The 25,411-nt window shown below is 35.8% G+C and overlaps 1 protein-coding gene across 4 annotated transcripts in view; it reads left to right on the top strand.

The window, feature by feature from the left end:
* The window catches only part of LOC307175180 (uncharacterized protein), a 310,674-nt gene that overhangs the window by 191,423 nt on the left and 93,840 nt on the right, over positions 1 to 25,411 (top strand). The window contains exon 1 of one of the 4 annotated variants that reach the window (XM_079900048.1): positions 10,892 to 11,012. The exons of the other annotated variants lie outside the window; for them this stretch is intronic. The gene's annotated coding sequence lies outside the window, so the exon portion shown is untranslated. Of the gene's footprint in view, positions 1 to 10,891; positions 11,013 to 25,411 lie in introns of those variants that run through there. 4 annotated transcript variants of the gene reach the window in all.

Genomic DNA, 25,411 nt, shown 5'->3' with positions numbered 1-25,411 from the left:
GGTTCTCCACCCTATTAAATAAGTGTAAGAATTTTGAAAGTTCATTTGACCCCTCAGATCTTTGGAACCTCAGTTTTCCTTTATATGTAGTATTGGTATAATCATAACTTATCTCATAGAATTATAATGAGAAAAATAAAACAGTATACATGAAACATTGATCACAGTATCTCATACATTTTAAGCAATCAGAAAATGGTAGTTATTGTTATTTTAGATACTTTGAAATTCCAAATATTTTTCCAAATTACTTGTCTCTAGCAGAGAGGCTTCACTGTCTAATATACTATCTAATGATAACCATATTAGAAGTTCATATTAGCTGAGTCAAAAATGGGATTAAATAACAGAAGTACTTCAGAATTTCACTGGCACTGATAATCATAATAACTTCCCTGATAGTTTTCATTACTAATAGAAGACTAATAAAATCAATGTAGTAATAAAATCCACCTATTCAATGATTTAATTATTTGAAAAAAAGCTAATAATAGCTCACCATTAATTAATATTGTTAATAAATAAAATCCCATTAATATTTACTATTTGCATTTAATAATTATTTGTATAATACAGTAATTTATTCATACTATTGTATTGAGTATTAATTGTAATATCAATAATAGCTCATATTTAATAATAACAAAGGACATTTTTTAATATTTAAGGATTGACACTCCCTATATTTTTAATGCAAGACATAATTTTGTGACAGAATTATGATAAGCTGGTCAATGAAATCAATAAAATCAATATAATAAAAAATTATTTAAAAGTAAAAGATAAATTTAAAAATAATAAATAAAATAATAAAATCAATAAAATATTTCTAAGCAATTAAATAGAACATTTAATAATATAATTCTATAGGGTAAGTGAAAAGAATTCATGAATACATAAAGAAGAAAAACAGCATAAAATTTCTGTATACTGAAAAAATCATATTCATATGTTTAAATTAATGATAGATACTGAATCATTATAACTTTTTGATTTTATTAATTTATATGAAAAATGAAGCATTTTTATTTTTAAATGACAGAATTTAATATTTCAGAATTTATACTCTTTGCAAATATCTAAAATATGCATTTCAATATAATTCGATTTAAAATCAGCCAAGGAAGTACACAGTTATACAAAATAATTTCATGTAGTTTAGAGCAAAAAAATTGAAGCTGCACTTTCAGAATAGCCAATGCAATAAAATAGTGAAATAGGAGGGCTGAAATCTGTTAATCTATTGACCAAATAAGACTTAATTAGTAAACTGATAGAGACAAATTTTATTTACTAATCAGAGCAAAGACTACATTTTAACAGTTGAGAAGTGAATTTTAACTGTTGAGAAGTGAATATATGTGAGTTGAGGAAGTAGGGACTCCAAACTTAGATTACTCATTTTTTACATAAGACATTAGAAAGAATATATGCTTTCTAATGTCTTATTCTTTCTTGAAAGAGAAACGACCTAATTTAAAACATCAACCTTGGGCTTCCCTGGTGGCGCAGTGGTTGAGAGTCCGCCTGCCGATGCAGGGGACACGGGTTCGTGCCCCGGTCCGGGAAGATCCCACATGGTGCGGAGCAGCTGGGCCCGTGAGCCATGGCTGCTGAGCCTGTGCGTCCGGAGCCTGTGCCCCACAATGGGAGAGGCCACAACAGTGAGAGGCCCACGTACCGCAAAAACAAAACAAAACAAAACAAAAAATCAACCTCAAAGATACATGTCTATAGTCTCTTTACTTACTTATTAAAAGAATGGAATCAATGAAGTTCTGAAAATTAATTAGACTTCCATGAAGTTGATGGTTTGATGTTTTTGTTTAAAAATTTGATGATACAGACTTAGCATGATATAAATGAACTAGTTTTATATTCTACTTGGAAAGCATTCTGCACAGTGAAAAGCCAGAAAACAAAAATCGTAACTAAATCTAGTGATAGGCTAGAAGCTATTTCATGACCAAGGCAGTTTATAAAGCAGCATTAAGATGGTGCTTATTCACGGAAACCAAAATAATAGGAATCGTAAAAAAAGTCTCTCTTTCTCTCTCTCCTTTACTTCTATTTCTCTTCCTACTAATTGACATATTTTCTTGGGATGTATGTGATTTTTACCTAAAAACTGAAAAAATAAATGATAAAGAAAATATATCTCAAAAAATCTGATGGGGTGGATAAAACATTAACAGAGGGGAGCTTTGTGGCATCAGGACTGTTCAGTATCTTGACTGGTGGTAGAAGCTGTGCAGATGATAACACTGGATAGAGCATAACACACGCACGTGCACACACCAATGAGTGAAAGTAAAACTGGAGAAATCTGAATAGCATAAGTGGATTGTATCATCAATTCTCTGGTTGTGATATTATACTATAGTTTTGAAAAATGCTAACATTGAGGGAAGGTGGGTAGAGTTTACCAGGAATCTGTCTGCACTTTTTCTTATAATTGCATGTGGATCTACAATTATCTGGATTACATGAAAAAAAAATCTGGTAAGTCACACCTTTATATGGATATGTCAAATCACATCTTATTTGCAGCTTTTATTTTTTCTGTATATGGTTTACAAATTGTTCTTTCTGTGTCATAGCTTAACAATTATCATCAAACACATGGACAGAACTTTATGTAAATAAAGGGTCGTCTGTGGTATTTGGCATTATGGGATGTAGGCAGCCACTGATTCCACTTATAAACAGTCAGCCTTGCTTGTGTATAAATTTATTCTTAATTTTCAACATTTTAAATTTATTCATATACATACAAATAAGTTGTGTACAACCTAAAGAAATATATAGATGAATTTTAAAAAAATACGTGCAGTTTCTAGTTCCTCATATAGGGACCTTAGAAGTTGCCACTCTGTCCTAACAAAAAAGCTGAATAGACTGAAAAACTAACTCTTCCTGGATTTATAAGATCAGGGAGGACACAGGACAAACCCCTGCCTTGAACATGGAAAGGTAGACAGGCAAATACATTTTAATATATTATCATAATTTTGTTTATAATATAATGAAGTGTATACTGTACTGTAATATAATATAATATATAATTTTGTTTGTTTTTCTATTTCTTCCTTTATTCCATGAGCTATGGGAAGATAATTTATGCACCTTATTCATTTAAATAATCAGTTCCTTCAATAATTCTTGAGTCTAAATAGATAATCATTAAAATAATTCTGAATGAATGCCTGGAATAAAGAATGAGCTAATAAGGATAAAGTATAAGCATTAGCAAACTCATTAGCTCTGACAATTTCACTGCCTTATTCATTGCTTTGAACTTCACTAATGGGTAAATTGATTATAGTTTTTAATTTGTAATGTAAATTAGTGAGTAAAAAGTAGAGAAAAAGCTAAAATAGTATTCACAGCATTCTGAGACAATTTGTAACTAATTCCTAAAATATTATTAGATAAGCCAAGGATTCCTCCAGGATGCAATGGAAATATTTGAAATGCTAGAGACTGGAAGAGAAGGATAAATAAAACAGAGTCAGCCAATTCCTAGCTCTTCCTAACAAACTTCTCAGTGATCTACCGACTCAGTCAGATGTTATAAAAACTGAGTGACTAAATTAAACTTGAAAATAAGAAAATTAGCTGAGAAATAAACTATGAAAATAAATGTCTCCTAATGAGTCTTACTAAAAGTTCATCTTTATTGAATATTTATGATTTAGGGATTATATAGTTGTTTGATTATGTTTATTATACTTTTCATTTTTTAGATAAGGTATAATTTATGAAACTAAGATTTGTGCATATTTCATAATGATATATAAGTGGAATCATATAGTATGTAGTGTTTTGAGTATGTCTTTTTTACTTAGCATACTGTATTTGGGATTTAGTCATGTTGTTGCATTCATCAAGATTTCACTCTTTTTTATTACTAAATTTATAAATATTGTGTTTTTTCATTTCCCAGTTGAGGGACATTTCAGTTGTCTCTAGTTTTGCACAATTATGAATAAAGCCACTTTATTTAATAAACATTTGTCTACAGGTTTTGTGCAAACAGAAAGATTCATTTTACTTAGGTAAATACCTGGAGAAGGAATTTCTGGGTTATATGGTAAGTTTAAATTTAACTTTATAAGAAACTACCAATATTTTGCATTCCAACCAGCAATCAACAAGAGTTCTACATCCTTGCTACCACTTGGTACAGAAAAATGTTTTTGTTTATTTTTAAGCAATTCTAATACTTTTAGAGGAGTATTTCATTGTTTTAATTTTCATTTCTCTAGTGACATGACATTAATGTGCTTATTTATCATGCATGTATTTCCCTTAGTGACATATATTTCCTTTAATGAAACGTGTGTTAAAAATCTTTTGGCCATTTGTATTGGATTGTTTGTTGTCTTACTAAGTTTTAAGAGGTCTTTATATATTCTCAATAAAAGTCCTTAATTATATATGCAATTGCAAATATCTTCCAGACTTTCCTTTTTATTCAGTTTAAGGTGTCTTTTTTTTTTTTTTTTTTTCTTTTTTGCGCTACACGGGCCCCTCACTGCTGTGGCCTCTCCTGCCGCGGAGCAGACGCGCAGGCCCAGTAGCCATGGCTCACGGGCCCAGCCGCTCCGCAGCATGTGGGATCTTCCCGGACCGGGGCACGAACCCGTGTCCCCTGCATCGGCAGGCGGACTCTCAACCACTGCGCCACCAGGGAAGCCCTAAGGTGTCTTTTAAAGAACAGGATTTCTAAATTTTCATAATTCCAATTTTTCATTTATCTCTTTTTGGGGGAAAAAAGACTACTGTTGTAGTCTTATTTATGAAATCATGACCTAACCCAAGGATTTTTTCTATGCTTTCTTCTAAGAGTTTTATTATTTTAAACTATACATTTAATTCAATGATCCATAACAGTTAGGTTTTGTATATGATTCAAATGTAAACCATTATTTTGCATATTGGTTACCATTTGCAGTGTAAAAAAATTCCCTCAAAACTTAGCAGTTAAAGCAGCAATTATTTATTATTTCATTTTCTGAAGGCTAGGAATTTGGGACTGGCTAGCATGATGGCTCTAGCTCAGGGTTTCTCATTGGGTTGTAATCAGGATATCCTCCAGGTTGCATTCATCCAAAAGCCTAACTGAGCAGGAGAATCCATTTCCAAGAGCCATACTCACAGGACTGTTGGAATGAGGCCTCAGTTTTGCCAAACAGAAATCTGTTTAGGACTGCTTTAGTGTCCTCATGACATGACAAGGGCATTTCCCAGACTAAGTGATCCAAGAGACTTGTCAAGGAGGAAGCAACAATGCCTTATGATGTAGTATCAGATAACACACACCTTCATTTCTGTCACATTTATTTGATAAAAATGAGTTTCTAAGTGCAGACCTCATTCAAGGGGAGAGGATTTAGACCCCAATATTTTCAAATAAGGAGTATCATTTAATTATTAGATATATATATATATATATATATGATAACCATTACGCAGAGGAATATTTATTTTTCTAGCATCATTTATTGAACAGACTACCACTTTTCCATTTAACTGCCTTTGGATTTGTACAGAAGTCATACATATATGTATTTTAAAGGCATTCTATTCTTTTCCATTAATTTATATGTCAGTCCTTTATTCAATATGACACTCTTGGTTACCGTAGGTTTGAAATCAGCTAGTTAGTGTCCTCCAGTTTTGTTTTTTCTTTTAAAAATGGATTTGGCTCTCCTTGTTCCTTTGCCTTTTTGTGTAAATTTTGTCAATTTCTACAAAAATCCTACTGGAATTCTTATTTGGGTGGCATTGAACTATAGGTTACTTTGAGTACAAGTGAGATTTTAGCAATATTGAGTCTTCCAATCTATAAGCACAATATGTGTGTATGTTATATACATATATTCATCTAGTTCTTTATTTCTTTAGTTTGTTTTCAGCATATAGACAGTGTGTATATTTTAGAAGATTTGTACTTAAGAATTTCATGTTTTATTATGCTATTATAAATGGTATTTTTTCAATATCAATTTCTAATTGCTCATTTGATTTCTGTTTAAATCAGTTTAAGCAATTGATTTTTTATATTGATCTTGTATCCAGCAAACTTGCTTAACTTGTGTATTAGTTCTATTAGCATTTTATTAGTTCTTTGGGATTTTCTTTCCAAATAATATGTGTCTGCAAAGAGTTATAATTTTGCTTCTTCCTTTCCGCTCTTTATGTCTATTATTTCCTTGCTTATAGTGCACTGGCTAGGATCTCCTCTGTGATGCTGAATAGGAATAGGAAGAGTGGATGAACATACTTGGCTTTTCCCAGACTTAGAGGGGAAACACCCAGTTTTTCACCACTAAGTATTATGTTAACCACAGTTTTTTGGTTTCTTTGTTTAAGATACCCTTTTTCAGATTGAGGAAGTTTCCTTCTATTCATGGTGTGCTGAAAGTTTGACATCATGAAAGAATGTTAGATTTTGTCAAAAGCTTTATCCAGGAAGGTCCAAGGGACACACTCTTCACCAAAGCACTGTAGAATTTACTAAGTAGAGGGGTACCAATATTGTTTATAAGGACAAAGCTGTCTTTCCTCTATAGGCTAGGGTTACTCTCCCGGGATGCTTCTATTGTCAGTGGCAACAGTAGCATTCCAGAATAGCATAAGGCAAATAACGGTACTCACATGACAAAGGCAAAGTGACATAATTACTTTAGTGAGATAAGATGGCAGCTAAGAAGAGCATTGGTTGAATTACATACGGGAAAATCTTTAACAGTTGGTGAATAGAAGAACAAAAGTTATCCATCATAATAGAAAATCAAAATTTCTCTTTCAATTTTCCAGATGAGCAAGTTCTCAGACCTAGAGTCAGTCTATAGAAGGGAAGCCCAGTTATCTTAAGAAAAGTCCCAGCAATGCCACAGCAGGCATGTAAAATAGCAAATTCATGAGTCCTTTTATCAAAGAGACCTATGGTCATTTTCCCGAAAAACTGTACACTGATGAAAAAATATATAGCTCTTATGAGGCTTATGGCATACAGGTTCTGAGCTGACACTGGTACCAGTGGAAACACAGTACCATGATTGACCCCTTTAAAAAGTTGACTGCATCTTTATTATGAGGAGTAGATTAGAAGGAGGGGAACATGGATTAGATAGATTAGTTAGGAATCTACACCTGTAGTTTATTAAAGATATGCATGTAACAGACAAAGTTGGTGGTAATCAAAATGGAGAGGAGTAATTGGATTTGGTAGGAGGCAAAATTGACAGGAATATGTAGACTCAAAGTACTTTGAAGTATACCATGTATAGGGATAGATAAAATCAGATAAAACTATAGGTAGGAATATTTTCACTTAGAAGGCTCATACGGTGCAAGCATGAACAAAGGTGAATATATATTCAGGTAGGGCAGGGAGAATGGAATACAAGGGTCTTATATGAAACATTTCTAACCTGTAAATATTTAAAGGTAGAGAATACCCCTAACTGTCTTTGTAATACTTACATAAAGAGGACCCAGACCCACTGAATCAGACTTTTAAGGAGGGAAGTTAAGAAACATGTATTTGAATAAGTTATAAAGAAGAATCTCAGAGAGCACACTGCCATTGATCTACAGAAAAGACTCTGGAACACAGCCCTACATGACCTATGAAGTAAAAATACTAAATGAATATTACATTGAAATACACATTCTAAAGGAAATATTTAAAAGGAAATACATGTAAAATACATTACAGAAATAAACTCCTAATATTTATACTTAACGTTTGGGCCTTTAAATTTAATGTTTATATATATTAAACCATTTCCTCTGTAGTCTGATAATGCTTATATTCAAAATAATGAAAAAAATTTGCTCAGAATTATAATATGAGCTTACCTTAGCAGAGCTTCCACTCAGAAAACATCTGCATTTATCGTGCTGTGGTGTATTCCCCTTGACACAGTACCCAAAATACTATTCACGGAGGAAGTAATTTCACATTAATTTGAGTACCTGGAGCGTAATGAGAACTATAAGTACAATTCAAAGGATTCTTTCTAGTGCCTATAAGGTTGGTTTGGAAAGAATGATTCAATTCGTACAGTTGGGACACATACTATCAGCAAGCAAATCACTTCCTGGGACCTGCTTTTGTTAAGGCAGGAGAAACTTTCCAAAAGGAGATTTTATGTTTTCTTCTCTTGGGATTTTAAAGAGGAGGGGTGGGAACATTTGAAAGCATTTCTTTCTACAATCACACTCATCTTTGTAAGATATAAATCTGATCATATTTTCTTTCATATAGTTCCACAGATTCCGCATTGCCTGCAGGATAAATTCGGAAAATTAAAAAATTACTAGACAGAGACTAAATTTACTAGTTACTAGACTAAACTAGTTACTGCACAGACTCAGAAAGAACAGATATGCAAAGAGAAGGGCCTCTTAGAATCCACACCCTCTAGAGGCACAGCTTCACTTTCTGGGTGTTCCTCAATTCTAGTCAATCATTCTGTCTCCTTATAATCAAATACCTGTTTTGATTAAATATCTTGAGTGAGTTTGCATTTTTTCTATCAATGTTAGTGTAACCATACAAAATGTTTGCCTTCAAGAATCCCAGTTACAGCTATAGTTCTGCATCCCATTCAATTCAGCATCAGCATCTCCTGGGTTTCCATTTTGAAGAACATATTATTGTTCAAAAATTATGAAAATAACCTGTGATGGGTTCCACAGGACTCCACTTTGTACTTTCCACTCTGCTTTTGTCTAATTAAGCATTTTCAGTGAAGATGGCTGTCAAAAAAAAAAAAAGATGGCTAATTGTGCAACTCTCTTTCCCTCAGCTGTTTTACATGCAGCATTACAAACTCCTTCCTTACAAACAAACATTATGCAGGGTGAGCTCAAAAGGAAAACTAGAGAAGTATTGAATGCTGTTGAGCCTGATGGATGTTTGCTGGATGTTTGGCAATGCTGTCATGGCTTATCCTGCTCCTTTCAAAATGCCCTACCATTCTAGATTGCTAGTACATAGGGTCAGGAAGAGATGTGAGAAATTGTACTTTAGGGTGTACACAAAATATGCTCACAAAATGGCTGAATAGTTCTACTATAGCACTTATAAAAATTATTATGAGCATTCTTGCTACTGAAGTTGATTTTGGTTTTTAGGAACACATTTTTATTCTGCAATAAACACTTTTAGAAATAATAAGTTGAAAATATGATTTTAATTACTGCATTTTAAATACTCAAAAAGGTACCAATTAAAGTATAATTTTCATAAAATATTCACTGACATGTAACACTTACCATTGGGACTGTAGTGATAATAGTGATATCACAGAAAAGATGAAAATAAGAATACATGAATCTTTTAACAGCAGTAATGCCCACACCAAAACTCAATAATCTAGAAGACTATACTTGAAAACAATGGAAACAGATTCAACTGCAAAATCTGGGTTTACCTGTCACAATGAGAAGCCTGACTTTTCATTGAGAAAAAATGACTGTCCTAGAGCACAAATATAAGTGGAATGATAGCTTTTAATGTGTTAGCACTGTTAGCAGAACTACCTAAATATTTAAATTATGCTTGACTTATGTCAGTTTCAACAGATGTTTTGAATAGGTTATCTCCAATTAAGGGTTCCATTTTTTTTATACAAATCTTGGCAACAGATAAACTTTTAGAAGTTGATTCCATAAAGGTAAAACACCTGACATAATTATTAATGCTATTGTAAATTCATTTAAAAGCTCAATATTTGGAGAAAATAGTTTTGTGACAAAGTTTATTTTTGGGTGGAACACAATATTGTGGTTAAAAATGTTCATAGGAAATTAAGACATTCATGAACACAAATGTACTTGGAATTGGTTATGGAGACATAATTATATCAAGTAAGCTATGATATTTTATAAATCAAAATAGAAGTTATAGACTAAGTTATAAATGTTTTCAATATACAAAGATTAATTTTACTACCACATTTGTTAACAATTCTCATGTTAAAATAAAAACATACACCTTGGAATACACCCATTGACTCTTTATTGATCATCTACCATCAGGTAGACTTCAAAATTATTTGTACCTTTGCAGAGCTACTTTGTAAATCCACATAACTGTCCTAAGATGATGTTGAACTGTTTTTGTAAATGCTCTAATTTTAGTTGCAAAAGTTAGCTGAAAATTTAAATCAAGTATTCAATGTATACAGAGGTTTGCAATCTTTTTTAATCCAAAATCTGGCCCCTCTCAGACAGTTTCTGTTGCCTGGTTGGTTTTTTATTTGTTTTTTCTTTGTTGTTGTTGTTTTTTGATTGTCTCCTTCCTGAATACATGCAGCTGTACTGGATGAGCAGTGCTCAAGTAATTGACAGCGGATCGCTCTATTGTTTGCAACCATGCCCTGCAGCATAAATTACTGCACAGACAGATCCAATGATATACTGGCTCCTTTAAAGGGGTTGTTTTTGAGGTTTGTTCTGATTCCAGGAAGGCTTTCTTAGCCAACTCTTTCCCTGTTTGTTTCTGGAAAACTTGCTGGGCTATGGTTTAGTTTATATCTCCCATAAAGCCACTATCCTCCACTTAAATGCTTTCCACTAAAACCACTGTTTTTGAGAGTGTCCTTAGGCCTGAACTTTCTCACATTCTCTTTCAAATTGGGGAGAGCTATAGAGCTTCCTATTAGCATATCTCGCCCCCTGGGCAAAAACTCTGAGGTATGGCTCTGGAGCTGATCCTGGGATAGTGGCTTGTTTCTGAGTGGGCTGCTGCTTTAGAAGCAGAGCTCTGGGTAGGTGTGACAATCTGTGTTTTTTTGTTCGCTTGTTTTAATTTCCATTTACCTTTACAAAGAGAAGAATGTAACCTCTGCTCTAAGAATGAGCTGGGGAAAGGCAGTTGATCACCAGTATTCTCAGTGTGTTGCACCTTTGCTGGAGCCTCCGATTCTGAGTGGTGGTCTGCCTAGAAGAATGGAGCCTCCAACTCACTTGGAATTTAGCCTCTACAAAAGGTAACTGGGTAGAGAGGATGAGAAATATTGTTGTCCCACACCCCTCTGGAACATGTCATAACCTTCAACTTGGAGGTGGGAGGACAATTTCTGTGTTCTAGTTGCACCCACCTGGAGTTGAGTTTCCATCTTACTGGGCTCAAGAAGGTGTGTGGGAGGGAGGGAGTAGCTCATGGTTCAAATGCCAGTGACTCTGCCTTACTGAGTGACAGTAGGTTTTCTTGAATAAATGTTTCTTAGACTGCAGTTTGTTCTTAAGACCATTTCATAAGACTTTAAAATGTTATTTTTTATTGTTTTTTCACCAGTCGCTATGGTCTAAATGTTTGTTCCCCTACTCCCCAAAATTCATATGTTGAAAACCTAACACCCTGTATGATGGTATTAAGAGGTGAGGTCTTTGAGAGGTGCTTAGGTGATGAGCCTGCAGGAAGGTGATTAATTCCTCTATAAAAGAGGCCCCACAGAGCTTTCTTACTCCTTCCACCATGTGAGGGTGCAGGGAGAAGGCACTGGCTATAAACCAGGAAGAGGGCCCTCACCAGAATTCAACCATGCTGGTGCCTTGATCTTGGATTTCTGTTCTCCAGAACTGTGAGAAATAAATTTCTGTTGTTTATAAACTAGCCGGTCTATAGTATTTTGTTATAGCAGCCCAAACAGACTACGAGACTAGTTATACCTGCATCAGTGGGGAGCATATCTTGACAAATTTTACCTGGTGCTATTAATTTATTGTGAATTATATAGAGTACAGTATGTATGGGGTTAAGATAACTGATTGGGCAGACCATAAAAGTGCAGAGAAATGAATGAAACCTGGATCACAGACCAAGAATGCTGGGTTTACAAGTTAGGTAGTCATTAATAGGTCAAAGTTATCCAAAATGTAGTAGAGAATACTACAGATGCCTTAAAATTAGATCTTTTAAAGTATTTTTGTGGGGAATTCCCTGGCTGTCCAGTGGTTAGGACTCTGTGCTTTCACTGCCAGAGCCCAGGTTCAATCCCTGGTCAGGGAACTAAGATCCCACAAGCCACATGGCACAGCTAAAAAAAAAAAATTGTGAAAAATTCATATGTGTGTGTGTGTATATATATATATATATATATATTTATATAAGAACATATATGTATGAAATTCATATATAAATGTATATAACAGATCTATAAAATGCAAAACATAATTCATATATAATTTCTATAAACAGATTATTTTATATATAAAATTTCATGCATATCATCTCCGTTATATATATAATAATGGAGATTATTTTAGTCAATCTAACAACCTATCATCAAGATTTAACAAATTTCAACATTTGCCATATTTACTTCTTTTACTTTTCATTTACTGAAGTATTTGAATCAAGTATGCAATCATGAAATGATAGTGTACATCTCTTAAAAGAAACAGTTATTTAATATAACAGAATTTAGAAGTCTCTGAATTCATCTAGTACCCAATCCATATTTAAATTTCTTTGATAGCTAAAGCAAAATAGTATTTTTATCATTGGATGATTGAATCAATATCAAAACAGGTTTGTTTTAAGAGAATTACCATTTGTGAATATTTCTTAATTTAAGACATTGGCTTGGAGAGAGGACATCCGTTTTCCTTTACAATGTTCAGAATCCTAGAAATCTGATTGCTTCTTTGTGGTATGATTTAACTTGTTCTTATATTTCTTGTGAATTTAAAAATAGATGCAAAGGCTTCAGGAAATTTTGTTTACCATTTTTGCAAGACCATAAAAATAGGTAGCTGTATCTATTTAATTTTACCTTAGGTCATGCAGCACAGGATGCTGGAAATTCCACCTTGAGTGACTGATCATCTGGTTCAGATGGTGACAGCCTGATTCCTCCAGTGTAAATTTATCGTTTTCTCCTTACAATGAGCAGATAATTAGGATAGCAATGCTTTGATATCTTGTGAGTGTACAGTCCCCAAACAAGTTTTCAAGTACCTGTTCTAGCATCTGTTGATAATTATTACATCTTTAGGGAGTATAAAAAGGCAATTTACTGATATAATTATTTACCTACATTTTAAAAATCAGAATTATAATGTAGTAAAGCCTATTTACTCAATCATGGCCTTCTAGTTGTCCTTACAGATAGTTGGATCAGGCAAATCAAAGTAAAGGCTTAATTCTTTTCCTTTAATTTCTCAATTTTCAGAGTCAGTATTTGATGAAGTAGCTATTTTCAATAGTGACAATTTTTTTTTTTTTTTTGAAAATCATTGTGAAATCATGGACTTTCAGATAATCTATATGTCTCAATCAGTTGCATACTTTGTTTTTTGTTTGTTGCTGAAATTATCACATCTTTGCCCTGCCCTGTGGGATCCTTTTCAGATGTGCAGCATGCCTTTTTGTTACAACCATTAGTCTTTCGTTTTTTTTGTTTCTTTGTTTCTTTGTTTTCTGTCACGAAAAATAATGTTCTGCTAATGCCCATCTTATGTTTCCTGCCTCAGACCTTAATTCAACCATTTTTTCCAAGGAGCTCTAGTTCTTTCATTTAAAAAGGAAACTTAACGACAAAAATATATACATGATTAGAGTACATATCATTACTGGCAATTGCTTCCCAGTAATCTTTTCTTTTTGGTACTCAAAATTATGAAACATGCATTTAAAACTAAATAAAAATGAGTTCATACTGCTATTTCTAATTCTCATTTAACATTATAGAGTTGTACTCATTTCTTTTAGATTTTACTTGTATATATATATATATATATATATATATATATATTTAACCAAGGACATTATTTCTAACAATATTTTGTAATTTTTAATTTAACACAATTTCTTACAGAATAAATGCAGTTGTTTAAAAATCACTTTGAGGGCTTCCCTGGTGGCGCAGTGGTTGAGAGTCCGCCTGCCGATGCAGGGGACACGGGTTTGTGCCCTGGTCTGGGAAGATCCCACGTGCCGCGGAGCGGCTGGGCCCGTGAGCCATGGCCGCTGGGCCTGTGCGTCCGGAGCCTGTGCTCTGCAACAGGAGAGGCCACAACAGTGAGAGGCCCGCGTACCGCAAAAACAAAAACAAAAACAAAAATCACTTTGATAATTATTTTTTGACCTGAAACATTAAAATGTCTGTACCCTAGAAAATAAGTGAAAATTATAACATAGTACAGAGATCAGGGTAGGGAATTTTCTAGTGTTCAAAATTGAAATTCAGTAGGTAAAAATCACAGTATGAACAATCTACACACAGAAAAAAGTTTAAATCAGAATTTTTCTCCTATAATGAGTAGTTGTTATCAACTTCACTTGCAATAGAGATAGTGGGTAACATGTTTAGAATAAACATTTTCTTGCCTCTGCCCATAGTTTTTGTATCAGCAGTTACAGGAAATCAAAATTATAAGAAGCTTCTCAGGTAATTTTGAGGTACATGGTATACCAGACCATGCCTTGACCGATACTTATCTGAAAGCTTTTTGATACTGCTTCTTACAAAAATGAATTACCCTGTGTAGCTAGTGATAGGTAATTCTCATGTAAGCTCCAAATTGTTGTTGCTTGGAGAGCTGCAGGTGTGCTTGAGCCAAGACTAGAGGCAGTAAAAGGGAAGCGAAAACCAGAGAAAGAATCCTATGCAGAACTCCTTAATGAAACAAAGCATTCTGATTCTACAAAACATTGCATGTTTCAGTAGGCTGCATTTAAAAAAAATTTTGGTTAAATAAATAACGGTTTTGTTATAGCACACTAAATCTTGTCATCCTTGGCAAGATTTAAATCAAACTTATGTTCCTTGAAAAAAAGTTTGTACATCTCCGGGCTTCCCTGGTGGCGCGGTGGTTGGGAGTCCGCCTGCCGGTGCAGGGGACACGGGTTCTTGACCCGGTCCGGGAGGATCCCACATGCCGCGGAGCGGCTGGGCCCGTGAGCCATGGCCGCTGAGCCTGCGCGCCCGGAGCCTGTGCTCCGCAACGGGAGAGGCCACAACAGTGAGAGGCCCGCGTACTGCAAAAAAAAAAAAAAAAGTTTGTACATCTCCAAACAGATAAAGACCTATCATCTGGTGACAATGGGAACCAATATTCATAATGCAGGGTACCTTAATTACAAAGATAATGAAATGACCAGAGTCATAGCTAGCTGGCCTAGAGTTTGGGGATCTAATTACAAATTCACATCTGTCTAGGAACACTGCTGTTTGGCCCTATCTACATATATATTTTTGTTTGCATTATATATATATATATATATATATATATATATATATATATATATATGTATGCATATATGTGTGTGTGTGTGTGTTCTGTTTGGCCCTACTTGCTAATACATATTTTACTTAGTATCAGTAAGGATAATTCTGTCTTATGGATGGATGGCACTTCCAAGACAGTGGCAGAGATTCCAAGAATGTCCCAATTCATTTGTTCCAATTGTATACTCCTGATCAGGAAACATGGAGCCAGAAGAATATGGAATGTAGGGGTAACATCTGACTCTTTCCCCTGGAACAACTCCTGCCCACCTGACAGAACAAGCCACTATTTGACAACAGCAGTTGGGCAGAGGCTTGGGGTCAATCCCAATCGTATTTCTGTAATGCACATCAAAGAAGTTATATTATTATGGTCATCTGACTTTCTGAAAATAAAGTGGACTCTCAAACTTGAGAGAGATTGGTTTTAATACCAGTTGTATTAGAATATTTGCTTTTTTAAATCTTGAAATATTATTTTACTGAGCTATGAAGAACTTTAGAACTCATTCACTGCAACCTCCTATTTGCAGATTAAATGTGTACATTATGTCAGTTGCTAGAGTGATTAAGTGACTTAACCCAAGCTAATTTGTAATGTGTAGAACTGGAACCCAAATATTTGTAGTTGTAATTCAGTGCAAACATTAGGGAAGTGCAATTTAATATAGCTGCTTTGTAATGCAAGTCAGCAGGTCAGCTCAGTTTGTAAGAATAACTCCCTGTCTCCCTAAAATTATGTTCTTTCTTACTTGTATAGGTAGGATTTTTAGCTCATACTTTTTGCACTGCTACTTTAGCTTATTAAAGACAAAAAAATACCAAAACAATTAAACTTATGGTAAATAACATAGCAGGATTTCAGATAAACATTGTTTATCCCCCTTCCTCTGCAAAGATCTCATCTCCTCTGGGTAGCATGAGTAGAAAGGAGAGAAATGATTAGGAAGTAATTGATGGTGATCAAATGGGACTTCCTTAGTTCAGTTATAGACTGCTTGTTATCTTAATTTCATTCTTTTCTTGGTGACACTACAAACTGATTAAAATCTTGTGGGGTTGTTTCATAATAGTGTGAGCCTTTATTTTATATAATTAAAAGAAGGAAATAACTGGAACAATCAGAAGTATTAGTACTGAGAAACCATCTATGGGGGTAGTATGTGTCATACCAGCAAAACATTTAACATAAATGAGGGTAGCTAGGTAGAGACAGAGGTGAGTAGAGGAATGACTGAGGGAGAGAGGTCTTGTTTAAATGCTTATTTTTAAAGCCCCCAGTTTTAAAGATACAATAATACAGAGATGGTTTCCAGAACTGAGTACATTCAGTGGAAATGAAACACAAAATGACCTCAAGTTTCCTGTACTTTCATAGTGCTGAGATTTTTTTAAATGTTATTTTGTTTTTTTCCCTACCATCTCATCTTAATTAAGCAAATCTTTAATTTCTAGAATAATGAAAGTATAAACCATCATCATCCTCTTCAGTCAAGCAGAAAATATTATTTTTGCTCGACTTTTGTTTGCTTAAAAACTTATTTAGCATTTAAAATCATGCAAAGGTATGCAGACACACCATCAACAAGTCCACTGTCTTTATTTATTTATATTTTAAATTATTTTATTCATTTTTGGCTGCATTGGGTCTTCGTTGCTGCGCGTGGGCTTTCTCTAGTTCTCTAGTTGGTGAGTGGGGGCTACTCTTTGTTGTGGTGTGCGGGCTTCTCATTGCGGCTTCTCTAGTTCTCTAGTTGGTGAGTGGGGGCTACTCATTGTTGTGGTGCGCGGGCTTCTCTTTGTTGCGGAGCACGTGCTCTGTGCACATGGGCTTCAGTAGTTGTGGCACATGGGCTCAGCAGTTGTGCCTTGTGGGCTCTAGAGCGCAGGCTCAGTAGTTGTGGTGCACGGGCTTATTTGCTCCGCGGCATGTGGGATCTTCCCGGACCAGGGCTTGAAACTGTGTCCCCTGCATTGGCAGGTGGATTCTTAACCACTTCACCACCAGGGAAGTCCAAGCACGTGGTCTTTAAATGTCAAACTGACCTCAGTTTTTGAAATCGGAAAGCTGGTTTTGTATTGCCCTTTTTGAAGTTTGTGATTGCCATTCAAGAAAGCAGTCATGCATACTGCACTGCCAAAGAAGTAGAAGCCTCAAACCAGTCTATCCATTGCCATCCAAATTATTACACAGTAAATGGAAGCAGTGAATGCAACCATAGTCCATTCAGGTATTGACACATAGCTTACAGAAAAACTTCTGAAATATGGACAACTCAAAATTACTCAGTTGAAAGTATTTTGTACAGAATTGTTTGGTAGTTTTGGCACCCCTGTAGCCCAAATAGATGACTGTCATAATACCCATATCCATTTTATTCCTGATTTATGAGAGGATAGCTAAGTATAAAGCACTTTTTTGAGCATATTTATCATCGGTTAAATGGAGAGTCTCCAGCTATTTGATAACTATTAGAGTAAGTAATTGAAGTTTGAAATCTTGAATCTCTCTTTCAATATTGGCCAGTAGTTTATAAGCTGAGTAGCTCCCTGCCCTCAATGGTACCCCTGTCCTTTCTGGTATTAGAAAGATGGATTAGCTTTGTAAAGCACTAAAATAAAATGGACAAATTAAATAATTCCACATAGTATACATGATTGATAGTCTTTCATACATTTCACCCATTTGAACCCAATAATAACCCCATACAGTGGAAAGTGTATTATTTTGCAGCAGGAGCACAATGTGGGTCTAACCTGTTTGTACATCAGAATGTCAGTATGTCCAGATATGTCTGGTGCACTAGTAAAACAGGCCTAATAGGAATCTGTTTAACTGAAGGGTCAAAGAATTTCCTGAGAAAGATGTTTTTGGAGGAAAAAGAACAAAAGTTGCCAAGTTTATTTCAAAGACAATTAATCAGGATCAGTGGAGTAGCATATTTACAAGTGTAGAACTGTGTTTATTTCAGATTTTCCTGTGAGTCAGGAACTTTAAAAATATGTCCAAGTCATAGGGCAAGATGTTATATCTAAAGTTTCTCATTATCAAAAGTTTTCATGAGATGTTGACATTGTAGGCTATCAGAAACATCAGTTGCATTAGCAGTGGAGTAAGCCAGCAACATCAGTGAAGACCTGATGGCAGGTGCTACTAAATAGTTTTTGCAAAGCTGACTTCTTGCTTATATTAGATAGCATCCTCCTTTGTTTCTTAATTTGCTTTTTATTCTGAACCTATCTGTAGAAGGACTTCATTTTTCCTGTATGACTGTCATGAACGTAGGGCCTGTTAGTGAGTTTTTTCCATACCAGTGAAGTTTTCTTTTGCTTTGTCAAGTGCACTGGGATATCACCAGTCCAGATAATTTTAAAATTATTTTCTGAGTTTGCCTATTCCAGAACCTCAAGAGTAATGTAAAGGGCTTCCCTGGTGGCGCAGTGGTTGGGAGTCCGCCTGCCGATGCAGGGGACGCGGGTTTGTGTCCCGGTCCGGGAGGATCCCACGGAGCGGCTGGGCCCGTGGGCCGTGGCCGCTGAGCCTGCGCGTCTGGAGCCTGTGCTCCGCAACGGGAGAGGCCACGGCAGTGAGAGGCCCGCGTACAGCAAAAAAAAAAAAAGAATAATGTAAAAAGTGATGCCTAAATCCACTCTAAGTGCAAGCCCTTAATTTTGAGTCTTCTGGGCTTTTAGCCTCCTTTCATTTAACCTGGAGTCTTCAGAATAGATGTTTGTCATCTTTCTGGGCAAATAGGTGAATTTTCTGTCCTTTTACATTGATGGTATTGGGTCTTATAGGGGGTAAGTTCATACATAATATCCTTTTTTTGTCCTCCTTTCTTTACCTAGCATATCTGTTAATATAAAAGCCCTCATTTTGAGTGGAACCAACCAAGAACTCTGGATCTAACCCCAGGAGCAAATTCAGTGTCTTTTCTGAAGGTACTCTTTCAGAGCTCACTTCATTAATGGAAACTGAACACTTCCCTTTTATTTAACAAATGTAGATATGTATTGCATTCTTGTCATTGCTGTAGATATATGTTATGCAAAGTATGGTATGTAGTGTTTGTAGCCAGAGACTTCATTAGTTCAGCTGTCTTCCACTTTTGGGAAATAGAAGTATTTGTATTTGTCTTCCCCCTTCCCATTCTTTAGTCCTCAGCCAGCAGCTATTTCAGGATATCACACCCTGAACTACTTCAATATTTCTCATTACTGTACGTTTTTCATTAAAGACTAAAATCCTTAATATGAACTGTAATGTTCAGCCATTTTTGTCCTTTACTTGCTCCTTCATCTTGCATCACACTCTTACTCACTCTTTGTACTTCTGCTCTACTGGTCATCTTTCAGTTTTTCTACCATGCCATGCTTTCTCCAGATGTAGAAACTTTACATGCATTATTTCTGTTGTCAGATTGCAATACCCCTCTTTCTTAGCCTACTTAATGCTTTAAAATCTTTCAGGTTTTAGAAATGTATCACTTCTCAAAGAAACTTTCTTGATTTCAATGTCAAGTCTCATAAACCTAGCTCTTGTCACAATTATCAGTGTTATAATTTTATATTTATTTTGGTTGTTATTTGTTACATGTAAAACTTATCCTCCCCACAGCACCAGACTGGAAGTTCCAAAATGACAGAGGTTTTTGCTCACAGTTTTATCCCCAGCACCTAGCACAGAGCTTGGCACAGAGTAGGTATTCTGTAAATATTTTTTGTATCAGTTAAATAATTTATTAGTTCAATATTCTCCAGATTTCACTCTTTTGTCAACATAATCCACATAACAAAAAATCAAGCGTTGAGATATTGCCTCCCCAATGTCTTAACATTTTTTAAAAATCACTCAAATTTCCTGACTTTCCATTCCTTTTATACCTAAGTCTGATGTAATACTTAAAGATTCCTAGGCACAAAATATTTGCATATAAAGAGCAGAAGCTAGTTTAGCCCTGAATATGGAGGGAAAGCTGCATATATTAGAATAATACACTGAAAGTATAAATGAAAATAGAATAAGTTTATGAAAATACAGAGCTTTCTTACATTGTGAATATTCAGGCTCAGGAGAGAAATAATGAGGAAAAAAAATGTTAAATCCTCTCTGCTTCAGTAGAGAACACTTGGTTCTGATAGACCATTTTCCTTGGAGTCCGTCTTCTAATATATTTTACCTCTCCAAATCTTTCATCAAATCTTTAACAAGTTATATCAATTCTTACTTCACATTTTCTTAGGTATGTCTCTAAAGTTTTATTTCACAGTCAACAAGTCTTGTCAGGCACTTATTTTCTCACACATATCCCTGCAGTAGCCCCGTAACTCAATTGCCTTCATTTGATATCTGTTGCAATCTATTCTGCTTCCACCGCCAGATCAATCTTCCGTTACACAGTTTTTGTAGCATCACTGTTCTTCAAACACAGGAGCCACACAAATACAATGTGATTACTTAAGAGATAAAGTAAAAATACTAAGATCATGCAACACAAATTTTTTCTGTAATTGCCCAGGCTTCTCAGAGACAAACACTTCCCCCCAGCAAGATAGTCCATCAATTCAGTGTCCTGCGAATTGAATATTAGTTGCTTTTGTCTCTGCAGGAATCCTTTCCCTCTATTGATAAAAGTAACCCTCTTTTTGGTGAAGAGCCTATTCCATGTGATTCATGTAGGTCTCTCCCCACTCAAGGCATGAAGGATGAACTCATAGTCTGGTCCATGCCAGACTATTTTATCTCTTAGGTCACAGTGACTATTTCAGTGATTGTGTTAAGCAGTCTCAAAGATGACCACCAATGATCCCCACCTCCCAGTATCCAGATCCTGTATCATCCTCTGCCCGGACTTACTGACACTGACTTGCTTCTAATGACTAGAATAGGGTAGAGGTCATGGTATGTCACTTCCAAAATCAAGTAACAAGAGGATTATTATTTCTGTCTTGGTGTCCCTCTCTCTCTCTCTCTCCCCCCCCCTTTCTCTTCCCCCTATCCCCACCCTCCCTTGGGAGGAAGCAAGCTATCATGTTGTACATAATCCTGTGGAGAGACCCATGGGCAAGTCTGAGACCAAGACTGTAAGTTAACAAGGGCCAGTAGTCTGCTGAAAACTATGTGAGTGAACTTGGAAGTACATCCTCCACAACCCAAGCCTTGAGATGACTTCAGGCCCTGTTGACTCCTATACTGCAGCCTTATGAGAGACCTGAACAAGAGGAGCCTAATGTGTGCTCCCAGATTCCTAGTCCATAGAAACTGTGAGAAAATAATTGTTTGCTGTTTTATGCCATCAAACTTTGGAGTAATTTGTTATGTAGCAGCAGATGATTAGTACATGTGCTTTCAAGAAGAGTAGCTCGGTCTTTTGAAAGTTGTTATATACAGTGGGCCCTTGGTATCCACGGACAGGGTAGACCAACTGTACTGCACCATTTTATATAAGAAACTTGAGTATCTGTGGATTTTGGTACCTGGGGCGGTTCTGGAAGCAATCCCCCACCGATACTGAGAGATGACTGTATTGGAGGGAATCTGTAAGGGAAATCTAGACCTGGGACTGACAGCAGCCATATTTTCTGCTGTTTAGAAATAGTCCATCTGAGAATTAAATCAGTATACGTAAAGAATCAGAGCCCAGAAATGGAAATACAGACAGACCCCTGACCTCATTTCAGTCCCTGGATTCAGCAGTGCCTCAGAATTCTTAATTATGTGAAGTACTTCTCTACTTACGTTAAAGTTTGTTGTTTGCCCTTTGTAACCAAAACAATCTAGAACAATGCATCCTCCAAACTTACTTAAAGCCTTCACAGAGCTGCCTTTTTACTCAAATTTTACCTCTCATCTAAGATACCATCCTCTCTTCACTCTGATAAACAAATCACTAGTGATGGTTAATTTTATGTGTTAACTTGACTGACCATGGGATGCCCAGATTAAACACTGTTTCTGAGTGTGTCTGTGAAAGTGTTTCCGGGTAAGATTAACATTTGAATCTGTGGCTTCAGTAAAATAGATGGCTCTCCTCAAGGAGGGTGGGTAGCATTTAATCCATTGCGGGCCTGAGTAGAACAAAAGCAGAGGAGGGAGGAATTTGTCCCTTCTTGCCTGATTACTTGAGGTGAGATGTCAGTCTTCTCCCTACCATGGTGATACTGATTTTAAGTCCTTTGGGCTCAGTCAGTCAGAATTACCGCATTGACTTTTCTGGGATTCCAGCCTGCAGATAGCAGATCATGGGACTTCTCAGCCTCTGTAATTGCATGAGCCAATTCCTTGTAATAAACCTCTCCCTGTATATAAATCGTATCAGTTCTGTTTTTCTAGAGAACTCTAATATGCTAGTTATCCTTTAAGACTAATAAAAGATTTTTTTTTTCGTCTGAAGACTTTTCCAATTATTTCAAACAAGTCCACTGATGGATCCCCATTGTTCAGACAGCCTATTTCATGAATTAAGCTCTTAGAATACTGTATTAGTTTAACTCTGTATGTGTGTCTGTTTTGGTGTAATGGCATATTTTTGTAACTATATTACAGATATTTGAGGAAATCAATGATTTTATATACTCCTTTGTATTAGCCCTAGTGTCAAAAATAGTGTCATGAAATAATATCAGTCAGTCAGTCTTTAGATAGTAGTTTCTCAACTATCCAAAAGAAGAAAAGCTCATATATGATCTGTTATTCAGGGAAATAATTATTCTTCTATATGGAACTATAACCCTTTGTCATCAGTAACTTAAAAGTACCATAATTTTAGGGGCTTCCCTGGTGGCGCAGTGGTTGAGAGTCCACCTGCCGATGCAGGGGACACGGGTTCGTGCCCCGGTCTGGGAGGATCCTGCATGCCGTGGAGCGGCTCGGCCCATGAGCCATGGCTGCTGAGCCTGCGCGTCTGGAGCCTGTGCTCCGCAACGGGAGAGGCCACAGCAGTGAGAGGCCCGCGTACCGCAAAACAAAAAAAAAGTACCATTATTTTAAAGTCACTGGTGCCTACCAGGTAGAAATGATATGTTTTATTTGTGGGACATGTGATATGTATACAATTATTAAACGTGTTTTACAATTTTTAGACTATCATCATAATTAGTAATATATATATATATTTGCCAGATGTCTCTCAATGACATTCAAAATCATAGCCAGCTGGGTATTTACCTTTTTATGAGCACACTGAAAATAAAGATAGAATGTTCTCCTTTTATTCAAGCCTTATTGAAATAAATACTTCTTCAAAACTTAACAAATACCTGGCATCTTCCTTGAATTAAAACGTGCATGTTTTGCTGCATGTGATAAGGACATAGAAGCAATAAACAGGTCAATTTTTTTCACATTTCATGTTCTAGATTTTAAATATGTGTCAAATGCTGATGGTAGGAAAGAGCAATAGAGCTCAATGATTCCAAAATAAAGAAAGCCTTTCTATAGATAGAGACTGTGAAAACTAGTATGCAGCTAAAATGGCATGGAAGCTACTCATCCCTACAGCATGTCTTACTGGGAAACTGGAGGAAAAATAGCACAATTTTTAACCTCCAAAACTGTCATCATGTCCCTCCAATTCCTCCAGTTTACTTCAAATAAAGGTATAATCTAACAAACATAATTGAGTAAATAAAATATTTGAGACTTCTAGAAAATTACTAGGTCTCTCTTCCAACAAAATCAATTCCCCCTATCCTTCCTACATAGAAATTGTGGGGCTTCCACTCATTTGGTAGAAGTTTGGTCACAAGATATTTGTTAATTATCTCAATGAATAAAGGAATAAAAGAAGAGAGCCAACGGAGAAGGGAGGTAAGGAGAGAAGTTTGGAAGTTAAGAAAGCAAGCAAGATTATGCAAAAAGTACAGAGTATCAGAATCAAGTATTAGGAAATATCATTTATGTATTTAGACTATATTGCCTAACTCTTTTACAAGGTAATTTATTTTTCCTCCTGGAAATACAGCAGTACTACATTTTTCAGCTTTCTTTCACGTTAGTTAGCTGTGGCCATGTTTCCAACTTCTGGCCAATGGGATGTTAGGAGAAGTAGTGGCACCTCATCCAAACTGGGAGACTGGGCTCATTAAAACATCCTGTACCTAATTTCTCATGGTCTTTTCCTCACTTAATATTGATGAACATGGCCACTGTGGAAGCTTTAAGTTAAAATAAATCTGTGTCTCTGATTCCTCACTTAGGACCACTTAAAAAACGGAGCAGGAACAATCGCTGTATTTGGACTTCATATGATCAAAACATAAAATTCTCTATTTTGAGACATCTGGGGGTTAGTATGTTGAAGCAGCTAATGTTGCCTTAAGAAATATGCTTCTTCTGGTGAATATGCTTTGTTTATGTCTCATATAAAAGGCCAGAATTGCTTAGAACTTAGAGAAGAAATTCACAATAGAAATGTAAAAATTAAGCCAATTAAATCACACCTCTGCTTCTGTGAATCCATTTCCAATGTTCTGGGTTACCCTAATAGTTATTTTCTCCAGGACTATCTAAAACTAATCTAGGAATCGAATCTACTAGCATTTTATAGAAAATAATCTTTATCTTAAAATCACAGCAAAATCAAAGTAGTAATCAGCAAAACCCATTATTCACCCAGTTTTCATAGTTCTTCAGTACAGAAATCTTAGAGAAGAGCCTCTTGAAACTATAGTAATCTGCTGACTCAAGCAAGCAGATTACTTTTGTGTCATCAACAACTGTGTATATACCTCCAAAACTGAAAAGCTAACACAAGGTGGTGCTGACCCTGCTGTGATTATTTCAGGAAATGGATACTTCATTATTCATCTGTTATTGAGGATAGTTTAAGAAACTTAGGTTTATATATAAAGACCTGTAACAGAAGCTTCCATAGGACAGGTAGTGTTCCCCATTTTGGGGTTTATACTACTTTTTTTTTTTTTTTTTTTTGCGGTACACGGGCCTCTCACTGTTGTGGCCTCTCGCGTTGCAGAGCACAGGCTCCGGACGCGCAGGCTCAGCGGCCATGGCTCACGGGCCCAGCCGCTCCGCGGCATGTGGGATCTTCCCGGAACGGGGCACGAACCCGTGTCTCCTGCATCGGCAGGCGGACTCTCAACCACTGTGCCACCAGAGAAGCCCGGGGTTTATACTACTTTTATTGAAAGTGAAG

The sequence above is a fragment of the Stenella coeruleoalba genome (assembly GCF_951394435.1).
Source record: "Stenella coeruleoalba genome assembly, chromosome: 16".
NCBI lineage: Eukaryota > Metazoa > Chordata > Mammalia > Artiodactyla > Delphinidae > Stenella > Stenella coeruleoalba.
Note: the sequence above shows the minus strand (reverse complement) of the source record. Positions and strands in the feature narration are given on the sequence as shown.